We start from the raw sequence: 13,250 nt of genomic DNA on the forward strand, positions 1-13,250 counted from the left end.
ATCTTCGTGGTATAAGTTAGAACCCATGGATGGCCATTCCTGAGATCCGGAAAGTCTAAACCTTGTCTGTGGTATTCCGAGTAGGATCTGGGAAGGGATGGCTGTGACGAACTTCAAACTCACGAGTTCTGGGCATAGTGACAGAAGCAAAAGGAGGGTGAATCCTATTCCAGTATGATCGAGAACCTCCAAATGATTAGCCATGCCGTGACAGAGCATTTGGACCATTTTCACAAGAGAGGATGGGATGTAGCCATTGACAACGGTGATGCCCTTACAGAAAGCTTGTCATGGAAAGGGGTAAGACTGATTGGATGAAGACAGCGGGAAAGCAGAGAGTCAGAGAAACGAAAGCATCTCTATACACTTATCTGAAATTCTCACCAATGATATACATAAGTATTTCTATCTTTATTTTCTATCTATTTATTATTATTATTCAAAAACTCCATAACCATTTGATATCCGCCTGACTGAGATATACAAGATGACCATAGCTTGCTTCATACCAACAATCTCCGTGGGATCGACCCTTACTCACGTAAGGTTTTATTACTTGGACGACCCAGTGCACTTGCTGGTTAGTTGTGCGAAGTTGTGAAGTTATGTTTGGACCATGGTATTGTGCACCAGTTATTGGCGCCATTGCCAGGGAGAGAACGAACAACAAATTTTACAACCTCAGAGTAACAATTTCGCATACCAAGTTTTTAGCGCCGTTGCCGGGGATTGTTCGAGTTTGGACAACTGACGGTTCATCTTGTTACTCAGATTAGGTAATTTTCTTTTTGTTTTATTTTCAAAAATTTTTCAAAAAAAAAAAAGAATATTTCAAAAATTTCTCATCTGTTTTCGAAAATTATTCTAAATTTTTAAGAATGAATTCTAGAGTTTCATGAAGCATGTTGAAGCCTGGCTGGCTGTAAAGCCAGTCCAAATTCATTTGGACTGAGGCTTCCAAGTCATCATTACAAGAGCAAGCTAGTTGTTGCTAATCAAATTTGTTATTGTATGACTGATTTGTATCTTCTAAAGCTTGGCTGGCTATTAAGCCATGCCTAACCCTTGGATTGGAGCTTTAGGCCAACATTGAAAGATTCCTGGGATTCTTATTAAAAATTTTGAATTTCTTATTTTCTTTTTCCTATATGTTTTTCGAAAAAAATATACAAAAATACAAAAATTTTTTTTATAAAATCATAAAAATAAAAAATATTTTATGTTGTTTGTTTGAGTCTTGAGTCAATTTTTTTTAGTTTGCTGTCAATTGCATTTTTTTTCTAAAAATTCTTTATGCATTTTTTCAAAAATTCATGCATTCATAGTGTTCTTCATGATCTTCAAGTTGTTCTTGGCCAGCCTTCTTGTTTGATCTTCATATTTTCTTGTTTTGTATCTTTTCTTGTTTTTCATATGCATTCTTGCATTCATAGCGTCTATACATGAAAAATTTCTAAGTTTGGTGTCTTGCATGTTTTTCTTTTCTTGAAAATTTTTCAAAAATAAGTCTTGATGTTCATCTTGACATTCAAAGTATTCTTGGTGTTCATCTCGACATTCATAGTGTTCTTGCATGCATCACATGTTTTGATCCAAAATTTTCATGCATTGAGTCTTTTTGATGTTTTTCTCTCTCATCATTAAAAATTCAAAAATAAAAAAGAATATCTTTCCTTTTTTCACTCATAAATTTCGAAAATTTGAGTTGACTTTTTCAAAACTTTTTAAAATTTAGTTGTTTTTATGAGTCAAATCAAATTTTCAATTTAAAAATCTTATCTTTTTCAAAATCTTTTTCAAAAATTAAATCTTTTTCATTTCTCTTATTTATTCTCGAAAATTTTAAAAATATTTTTCAAAAATCTTTTCCTTAATTTTATTTCATAATTTTCGAAAATATCATCAAAAATTAATGTTTTGATTCAAAAATTTCAAGTTTGTTACTTGCTTGATAAGAAAGATTCAAACTTTAAGTTCTAGAATCATATCTTGTGATTACTTGTGAGTCAAGTCATTAATTTTGATTTTTAAAATAAAATCTTTTTCAAAACTAATTTCAATCATATCTTTTCAAAAATATCTTTTTATCCTATCTTTTTCAAATATCTTTTCTAACTTCTTATCTTCTTATCTTTTCAAAATTGAATTTCAAATCTTTTTCAACTAACTAATTGACTTTTTGTTTGTTTCTTATCTTTTTTCAAAACTACCTAACTAACTATCCCTCTCTAATTTTCGAAAATACCTCCCTCTTTTTCAAAAATTCTTTTTAATTAATTAATTGTTTTCAATTTTTAATTTTAATTTTATTTCATTCCTAATTTTTAAAAATTACTAACCTTTTTCAAAAAAAAAAAGAAGCTATTTTCGAAATCTAACTTTAAATTTTAATTTTTAATTTTCGAAATTCCCTCTCCCTCATCTCCTTCTATTTATTTATTCATCTACTAACACTTCCCTTAACCCAAAATTCGAACCCCTTCTTCTCCTCTGAGTTCGAATTCTTCTCTTCTACATTCTTATTCTTCTTTTCTTCTACTCACAACAAGGGAACCTCTATACTGTGGTAAAAAGGATCCCTATTATTATTATTTTTCTGTGCCCTTCTCTTTCATATGAGCAGGAGCAAGGACAAGAACATTCTTGTTGAAGCAGACCTTGAACCTGAAAGGACTCTGAAGAGAAAACTAAGAGAAGCTAGAATACAACAATCCAGAGACAACTTTACAGCAATTTTCGAACAGAAAGAAGAGATGGCAGCCGAAAATAATAATAATGCAAGGAGGATGCTTGGTGACTTCACTGCACCTAATTCCAATTTACATGGAAGAAGCATCTCAATTCCTACCATTGGAGCAAACAACTTTGAGCTTAAACCTCAATTAGTTTCTTTGATGCAACAAAATTGCAAGTTTCATGGACTTCCATCTGAAGATCCTTTTCAGTTCTTAACTGAATTCTTGCAGATATGTGATAATGTTAAGACTAATGGAGTAGATCCTGAAGTCTATAGGCTCATGCTTTTCCCTTTTGCTGTGAGAGACAGAGCTAGAATATGGTTGGATTCTCAACCTAAAGATAGCCTGAACTCTTGGGATAAGCTGGTCAAGGCTTTCTTAGCCAAGTTCTTTCCTCCTCAAAAGCTGAGTAAGCTTAGAGTGGATGTTCAAACCTTCAGACAGAAAGAAGGTGAATCCCTCTTCTGAAGAAGAGGCTTATGATCCTGAGAACCCTGCAATAGCAGAGGTGAATTACATGGGTGAACCATATGGAAACACCTATAACCCCTCATGGAGAAATCATCCAAATCTCTCATGGAAGGATCAACAAAAGCCTCAACAAGGCTTTAATAATGGTGGAAGAAACAGGTTTAGCAATAGCAGGCCTTTTCCATCATCCACTCAACAACAGACAGAGAACTCTGAACAAAGTACCTCTAATTTAGCAAACTTAGTCTCTGATCTATCTAAGGCCACTCTGAGTTTCATGAATGAAACAAGGTCCTCCATTAGAAATTTGGAGGCATAAGTGGGCCAGCTGAGTAAGAAGGTCACTGAAACCCCTCCTAGTGTTCTCCCAAGCAATACAGAAGAAAATCCAAAAGGAAAGTGCAAGGCCATTGACATAGTCAACATGGCCGAACCTAGAGAGGAAGGGAAGGACGTGAATCCCAGTGAGGAAGACCTCCTGGGACGTCCAGTGATCAATAAGGAGTTTCCCTTTGAGGAACCAAAGGACTCTGAGGCTTATCTAGAGACCATAGAGATTCTATTAAACCTCCTTACGCCCTTCATGAGCTCTGATGAGTATTCCTCTTCAGAAGATAATGAGGATGTTACTAAAAAGCAAGTTGCCAAGTTCCTTGGTGCAATCATGAAGCTGAATGCCAATTTATTTGGTAATGAGACTTGGGGAGATGAACCTCCCCTGTTCACCAATGAACTAAATGCATTGGATCAATTGAGATTGCCTCAGAAGAAACAGGATCCTGGAAAGTTCCTAATACCCTGTATCATAGGCACCATGACCTTTGAGAAGGCTCTATGTGACCTTGGGTCAGGAATAAACCTCACGCCACTCTCTATAATGGAGAAACTTGGAATCTTTGAGGTGCAAGCTGCTAGAATCTCATTAGAGATGGCAGACAATTCAAGAAAAGAGGCTTATGAACAAGTAGAGGACATGCTAGTAAAGGTTGCAGGCCTTTACATCCATGCTGATTTCATAATCCTAGATACTGGGAAGGATGAGGATGAATCCATCATCCTTGGAAGACCCTTCCTAGCCACAGCAAGAGCTGTGATTGATGTTGACAGAGGCAAACTAGTTCTTCAATTGAATGAGGACTCCCTTGTATTTAAAACTCAAGGTCATCCTTCTGTAAACATGGAAAAGAGGCACAGTAAGCTTCTCTCAAAACAGAGTCAACCAGAGCCCCCACAGTCAAACTCTAAGTTTGGTGTTGGGGAGTCACCCTGGAGGAAGGACTTACTGGCGTTTAAACGCCAGTAAGGAGCATCTGGCTGGCGTTCAACACCAGAACAGAGCATGGATCTGGCATTGAACGCCCAAAACAAGTAGCATCCTGGCGTTCAGACACCAGAAATACACACTGAGGAAAGCTGGCGCTGAACGCCAGAAACAAGCATAGAACTGGCGTTCAACGCCAGAAACATGCTGCATCTGGGCGCTGAACGCCCAGAACAAGCACCAATTCGGCGTTTAAACGCCAGAATTGCATGCAAAGGCATTTTACATGCCTAATTGGTGCAGGGATGCAATTCCTTGACACCTCAGGATCTGTGGACCCCACAGGATCCCCACCTACCTCCACTCATACTCTTCCCTCTTCTCAATGTTCATCCTCTCTTCCCAATAAACACCCTTCCCCAAAACCCTTCACCAATCACCTCAAGCTCTCTTCCCTATTACCTATTCACCACTCACATCCACCTACTCTTCCCCATAAACCTACTTCATACACCCCACCTACCTTCAAAATTCAAAATCACTTTCCCACCCAAACCCACCCTAAATGGCCGAACCTAACCCCTCTCCCTTCACTATATAAACCCTTCCATTCTTCTTCAATTTCACACAACACAACCCCCTCCTCCCCTTCTTGGCCGAAACACATCTCTCTCTCCCTCTCCTCCATTTCTTCTTCTTCTTCATTTATTCTTTCTTTTCTTGTTCGAGGGCGAGCAATATTCTAAGTTTGGTATGGTAAAAGCATAAAGCTTTTTGTTTCTCCATTACCATGGCACCTAAGACCGGAGAATCCTCTAGAAAAGGGAAAGCGAAGACAAAAGCTTCCACCTCTGAGTCATGGGAGATGGAAAGATTCATCTCCAAAGCCCATCAAGACCACTTCTATGATGTTGTGGCCAAGAAGAAGGTGATCCCCGAGGTCCCTTTCAAACTCAAGAGAAATGAGTATCCGGAAATCCGACATGAAATCCAAAAAAGAGGTTGGGAAGTTCTAACAAACCCCATCCAACAAGTCGGAATTCTAATGGTTCAAGAGTTCTATGATAATGCATGGATCACTAGGAACCATGATCAAAGTAAGAACCCGAACCCAAAGAATTATCTCACCATGGTTTGGGGGAAATACTTAGATTTTAGTCCGGAAAATGTGAAGTTGGCGTTTAACTTGCCTATGATGCAAGGAGATGCACACCCCTACACTAGAAGGGTCAACTTTGATCAAAGGTTGGACCAAGTCCTCATGGACATATATGTGGAAGGAGCTCAATGGAAGATTGACTCAAAAGGCAAACCGGTTCAACTTAGAAGACTGGACCTCAAGCCTGTGGCTAGAGGATGGTTGGAGTTCATCCAACGCTCCATCATTCCCACTAGCAACCGATCTGAAGTTACTGTGGATCGAGCCATCATGATTTATAGCATCATGATTGAAGAGGAAGTAGAAGTTCATGAAGTCATCTCCCTTGAACTCTACAAAATAGCCGAAAAGCCCTCCCCCTTGGCAAGGCTAGCTTTCCCTCATCTTATTTGCCATCTATGTTACTCAGCTGGAGCTTTCATAGAAGGAGACATTCCCATTGAGGAAGAGAAGCCCATCATTAAGAAAAGGATGGAGCAAACAAGAGAGCCCACTCATGGAGCTCAGGAAACACGTGAGGAAGCTCATCATCAAGAAATCCCTGAGATACCTCAAGGGATGCACTTTCCTCCACAGAACTTTTGGGAGCAAATCAACACCTCCCTAGGAGAACTGAGTTCCAACATGGGATAACTAAGGGTGGAACATCAAGAGCACTCAATCATCCTCCATGAAATTAGAGAAGATCAAAGAGCAATGAGGGAGGAGCAACAAAGACAAGGAAGAGACATAGAAGAGCTCAAGGACACCATTGGTACATCAAGAAGAAAACGCCACCATCACTAAGGTGGACTCATTCCTTGTTCTCAAATTTTCTATTTTTCATTTTCTTTATGTTAAGTGTTTATCTATGTTAGTGTCTTATTACATGATCATTAGTGTTTAGTAACTTTGTCTTAAAGTTATGAATGTCCTATGAATCCATTACCTCTCTTAAATGAAAAATGTTTTTAATTCAAAAGAACAAGAAGTACATGAGTTTCGAATTTATCCTTGAACTTAGTTTAATTATATTGATGTGGTGACAATACTTTTTGTTTTCTGAATGAATGCTTGAACAGTGCATATGTCTTTTGAAGTTGTTGTTTATGAAGGTTAAATATGTTGGCTCTTGAAAGAATGATGACAAGGAGACATGTTATTTGATAATCTGAAAAATCATAAAAATAATTCTTGAAGCAAGAAAAAGCAGTGAATACAAAGCTTGCAGAAAAAAATGGCAAAAAAAAAAAATAGAAAAAGAAAAAGCAAGCAGAAAAAGCCAAAAGCTCTTAAAACCAAAAGGCAAGAGCAAAAAGCCAATAACCCTTAAAACCAAAAGGCAAGGGTAATAAAAAGGATCCCAAAGCTTTGAGCATCAGTGGATAGGAGGGCCTAAAGGAATAAAATCCTAGCCTAAGCGGCTAAACCAAGTTGTCCCTAACCATGTGCTTGTGGCGTGAAGGTGTCAAGTGAAAACTTGAGACTGAGTGGTTAAAGTCAAGGTCCAAAGCAAAAGAAGAGTGTACTTAAGAACCCTGGACACCTCTAATTGGGGACTTTAGCAAAGCTGAGTCACAATCTGAAAAGGTTCACCCAGTTATGTGTCTGTGGCATTTATGTATCTGGTGGTAATACTGGAAAACAAAGTGCTTAGGGCCACGGCCAAGACTCATAAAGTAGCTGTGTTCAAGAATCAACATACTGAACTAGGAGAATCAATAACACTATCTGAACTCTGAGTTTCTATAGATGCCAATCATTCTGAACTTCAATGGATAAAGTGAGATGCCAAAGCTATTCAAGAGGCAAAAAGCTACAAGTCCCGCTCATCTGATTGGAGCTATGTTTCATTGATATTTTGGAATTTATAGTATATTCTCTTCTTTTCATCCTACTTGATTTTCAGTTGCTTGGGGACAAGCAACAATTTAAGTTTGGTGTTGTGATGAGAGGATAATTTATACGCTTTTTGGCATTGTTTTTAGTATGTTTTTAGTAGGATCTAGTTACTTTTAGGGATGTTTTTATTAGTTTTTATGTTAAATTCACATTTCTAGACTTTACTATGAATTTGTGTGTTTTTCTGTGATTTCAGGTATTTTCTGGCTGAATTTGAGGGACTTGAGCAAAAATCAGATTCAGAGGTTGAAGAAGGACTGCTGATGCTGTTGGATTCTGACCTCCCTGCACTCAAAGTGGATTTTCTGGAGTTATAGAACTCAAAATGGCGTGCTTTCAATTGCGTTGGAAAGTAGACATCCAGGGCTTTCCAGTAATATATAATAGTCCATACTTTGCCCGAGTTTAGATGATGCAAAAGGGCGTTGAACGCCAATTCTACGCTGCAGTCTGGAGTTAAACGCCAGAAACACGTCACGAACCAGAGTTGAACGCCAGAAACACGTTACAAACTGGCGTTCAACTCCAAGAATGACCTCTCCATGTGTAAACTTCAAGCTCAGCCCAAGCACACACCAAGTGGGCCCCGGAAGTGGATTTATGCATCAATTACTTACTTCTGTAAACCCTAGTAACTAGTTTAGTATAAATAGGACTTTTTACTATTGTATTAGACATCTTCGGATCATCTTTGATCAGTTTTATGCTATCTTAGACTTTCATGGGGGCTGGCCATTCGGCCATGCGGACCATTATCACTTATGTATTTTCAAACGGTAGAGTTTCTGCACTCAATAGATTAAGGTGTGGAGCTCTGCTGTTCCTCATGATTTAATACAAAGTACTACTGTCTTATATTCAATTCAACTTATTCCGCTTCTAAGATATCCATTCGCACCCAAGAACATGATTAATGTGATGATTATGTGACGCTCATCATCATTCTCACTTATGGACGCGTGCCTGACAAACACTTCCGTTCTACATGCAAACAAGCTAGAATGAATATCTCTTAGATATCTAATACAGGGGACCGAGTCCGAGTTATTAGTATCTTCGTGGTATAAGTTAGAACCCATGGATGGCCATTCCTGAGATCCGAAAAGTCTAAACCTTGTCTGTGGTATTCCGAGTAGGATCTGGGAAGGGATGGCTGTGACGAACTTCAAACTCGCGAGTGCTGGGCGTAGTGACAGACGCAAAAGGAGGGTGAATTCTATTCCAGTATGATCGAGAACCTCCAGATGATTAGCCATGCCGTGATAGAGCATTTGGGCCATTTTCACAAGAGAGGATGGGATGTAGCCATTGACAACAGTGATGCCCTTACAGAAAGCTTGCCATGGAAAGGGGTAAGACTGACTGGATGAAGACAGCGGGAAAGCAGAGAGTCAGAGGAACGAAAGCATCTCTATACGCTTATCTGAAATTCTCACCAATGATATACATAAGTATTTCTATCTTTATTTTCTATCTATTTATTATTATTATTCGAAAACTCCATAACCATTTGATATCCGCCTGACTGAGATATACAAGATGACCATAGCTTGCTTCATACCAACAATCTCCGTGGGATCGACCCTTACTCACGTAAGGTTTTATTACTTGGACGACCCAGTGCACTTGCTGGTTAGTTGTGCGAAGTTGTGAAGTTATGTTTGGACCATGGTACTGTGCACCAGTTATTGGCGCCATTGCCAGGGAGAGAACGAACAACAAATTTTACAACCTCAGAGTAACAATTTCGCATACCACCTAGCTACCCAAAATTTTCCTTTCACGTTCCATACTCATGCATCACCCTTTATTTTAATTTTATCATATATGCATTGATCTTTGAATTTTAACTTGGCATTGGGGTAATTTTGTCCCCTTATTTATTTATTGAATATTTTTGGATTTTTTTTATAAAAATAAACACAGCTTATCAATGCACATGGATTTTTAATTTTTTTTATAGTTTCACATGAGTAGGTACCCAAATTCCCATTATCTTATTATGACACATTCCTTTATTAACCTTTATTCCCACAATCTTCCCATACTCAATTGACACACAATTCTATCTTAAGCTAACCAAAGATTCAATTGGGATATATAATTGTTTTTCCGCTTAAGGCTAGTGATGTGGTAAAATACAGAACAAATAGGATTTAAAGGCTCAAAGTGGCTAACAAAGGTAACTTAAGGGGTATGCTTAATTGGGATAAGTGAACTAAAGAAATAATGGCCTCAATCATATGTGGTGCACAAATTGTGAATCACACTTTTCACAACTCGTACCACTAACCAGCAAGTACACTGGGTCGTCCAAGTAATACCTTACGTGAGTAAGGGTCGAATCCCACGGAGATTGTTGGTTTGAAGCAATCTATGGTTATCTTGTAAATATTAGTCAGGAAGTCAAATATGTTTATCAGTTGAATTGTGAATAACCAAGAGAGCATAAATTAAAGGTTACTTGTTATGCAGTAATGGAGAATATGTTGGAGTTTTGGAGATGCTTTGTCTTCTGAATCTCTGCTTTTCTCTGTCTTCTAATCCACGCACGCACGTCCTCCTATGGCAAGCTGTATGTAGGGGATCACCATCGTCAATGGCTACATCCCATCCTCTCAGTGAAGAATATGCTCACATGCTCTGTCACAGCACGGCTAATCATCTGTCAGTTCTCGATCATGCTGGAATAGGATTCACCCTCCTTTTGCGTCTGTCACTACGCCCAGCACTCGCGAGTTTGAAGCTCGTCACAGTCATTCAATCCCTGAATCCTACTCGGAATACCACAGACAAGGTTTAGACTTTCCGGATTCTCATGAATGCCGCCATCAGTTCTAGCTTAGACCACGGAGATTCTGATTAAGAAATCTAAGAGATACTCATTCAATCGGATATAGAATGGAGGTGGTTGTCAGGCACACATTCATGGGTTGAGGAAGGTAATGAATGTCACGGATCATCACCTTCATCACAGTTAAGCACGAATGAACATCTTAGATAGGAACAAGCATGTTTGAATGGAAAACAGAAATACTTGTATTAATTCATCGAGACACAGCAGAGCTCCTCACCCCCAACAATGGGGTTTAGAGACTCATGCCATCAGAGAATACAAAGTTCAGATCTAAAATATCATGAGATGCAAAATAAGTCTCTAAAAGTTGTTTAAATACTAAACTAGTAGCCTAGGTTTACAAAAAATGAGTAAACTATGATGGATGATGCAGAGATCCACTTCTGGGGCCTACTTGGTGTGTGCTGGGCTGAGATTTAAGCAATTCACATGCAGAGGCCATTTGTGGAGTTGAACGCCAGTTTTTGTGCCAGTTTGGGCGTTCAACTCCAGCTTTTGATCCTTTTCTGGCGCTGGACGCCAGAATTGGGCAGAGAACTGGCGTTGAACGCCAGTTTATGTCGTCTATCCTTGTGTAAAGTATGGAATATTATATATTTCTGGAAAGCCCTGGATGTCTACTTTCCAACGCAATTGGAAGCATGCCATTTCGAGTTCTGTAGCTCCAGAAAATCCACTTTGAGTGCAGGGAGGTCAGAATCTAACAGCATCAGCAGCCCTTTCTCAGCCTGAATCAGATTTTTGCTCAGCTCCTTCAATTTCAGCCAGAAAAATACCTGAAATTATAGAAAAACACACAACTCATAGTAAAGCCCAAATTTAAAGGGATGGGGGGTGGGTTTTCGAAAAATTGGAAAAGATAAGATAAAAAGATTGAGTTGACAAAGATAAGATAGAAGATATAGTTTAATCCTGCCTTCTTGGTGTTTGAACGCCCAAACACTGCCTGTTTTGGGCGTTCAGCGCCCAAATGCTGCTCTCCTGGGCATTCAACACCCAGCTGCTGCCATTACTGGCGTTCAACGCCCAGTGGGTGCCCCTTTCTGGCATTGAACGCCCAGATTGCTACCATTACTGGCGTTCAACGCCCAGTGGATGCCCATTGTGGGCGTTGAACGCCCAAAATATACTTTTACTGGCGTTTTCTTGCCAGTGAGCTCTTTTTCTCTGTTTTGTGTGCCGAGGTCTTCTGTAAATGATTATTTACCTTGTTGTCAATGAACTCTATATAAACAAATAAAAATAAAAATAAAAATAAAAATAAAAATAGGGCGAAATGCTTAGAGGATTGTTGCCCCTTGGCTGGGTTGCCTCCTAGCAAGCGCTTCTTTATTGTCTTTAGCTGGACCTTGCTGAGCTTTTAGTCTAGCTTCAGCCTTGAGCATTCTTGCTCAATGTTGCCTTCAAGATATAGAACGCGACTGGCATAATAAATGACATGCAGAAGCTTGTCATGTCTCTGTCCCAATACTGCACCAATGGCACGATCACTGGCATCACACATTAGTTCAAATGGTAACGTCCAGTCTGGTGCAGAAATGACTGGTGCTGTGACCAGCTTAGCTTTCAGCGTTTCAAACGCCTGCAGGCACCTTGTGTCAAACACAAATGGCGTGTCAGCAGCTAGCAGATTGCTTAGGGGTTTTGCGATTTTTGAAAAATTCTTTATAAACCTCCTATAGAATCCTGCATGCCCCAGAAAGCTTCTGATTGCCTTGACATTGGCAGGTGGTGGTAATTTTTCAATTACCTCTATTTGTGCTTGATCCACCTCTATTCCCTTGTTTGAGATTTTATGCCCAAGGACAATTCCTTCAGTCACCATGAAGTGACACTTTTCCCAGTTTAAAACTAGGTTGGTCTCTTGGCATCTTTTCAGAACAAGTTTCAGGTGATCAAGACAGGAGCTGAATGAGTCTTCGTATACTGAGAAGTCATCCATGAAGACTTCCAGAAAATTTTTCACCATATCAGAGAAAATAGAGAGCATGCATCTCTGGAAGGTTGCAGGCGCATTACATAGCCCAAATGGCATCCTTCTATAAGCAAACACTCCGGATGGACATGTGAATGCTGTTTTCTCTTGATCCTGGGGATCTACTGCAATCTGGTTATAGCCTGAGTAGCCATCCAAAAAGCAGTAATAATCATGACCTGCTAGTCTTTCTAGCATCTGGTCTATGAATGGTAAAGGAAAATGATCCTTTCTGGTGGCTGTATTGAGTCTTCTGTAGTCAATACACATGCGCCATCCTGTAACTGTTCTTGTAGGAACCAGTTCATTCTTTTCATTATGAATCACTGTCATGCCTCCCTTTTTTGGGACGACTTGGACAGGGCTCACCCATGGGCTATCAGAAATAGGGTAAAAAATCCCAGCCTCTAGTAATTTGGTGACCTCTTTCTGCACCACTTCCTTCATGGCTGGATTTAGCCGCCTCTGCGGTTGAACCACTGGCTTGGCATTATCCTCCAATAGGATTTTGTGCATGCATCTAGCTGGGCTTATGCCCTTAAGGTCACCTATGGACCACCCAAGAGCTGTCTTGTGTGTTCTTAGCACTTGAATAAGTGCTTCCTCTTCCTGTGAATTTAAAGCAGAGCTTATGATCATTGGAAAAGTGTCACCTTCTCCCAGAAATACATATTTCAAGGATGGTGGTAATGGCTTGAGCTCTGGTTTAGGAGGTTTCTCCTCTTCCAGAAGAAATTTCAGAGGCTCTTTCATGTCCTCTGAATCTTCTAAATCAGGCTGAACATCTTTAAAGATGCCTTCCAACTCTGATTCGAGACTCTTAGCCATGTTGATCTCTTCTACCAAGGAGTCAATAAGATCAACTTTCATGCAGTTTGTTGATGTGTCTGGATGCTGCATGGCTTTGA

The sequence above is a fragment of the Arachis ipaensis genome, chromosome B01 (assembly GCF_000816755.2).
Source record: "Arachis ipaensis cultivar K30076 chromosome B01, Araip1.1, whole genome shotgun sequence".
Classification (NCBI taxonomy): Eukaryota; Viridiplantae; Streptophyta; class Magnoliopsida; order Fabales; family Fabaceae; genus Arachis; species Arachis ipaensis.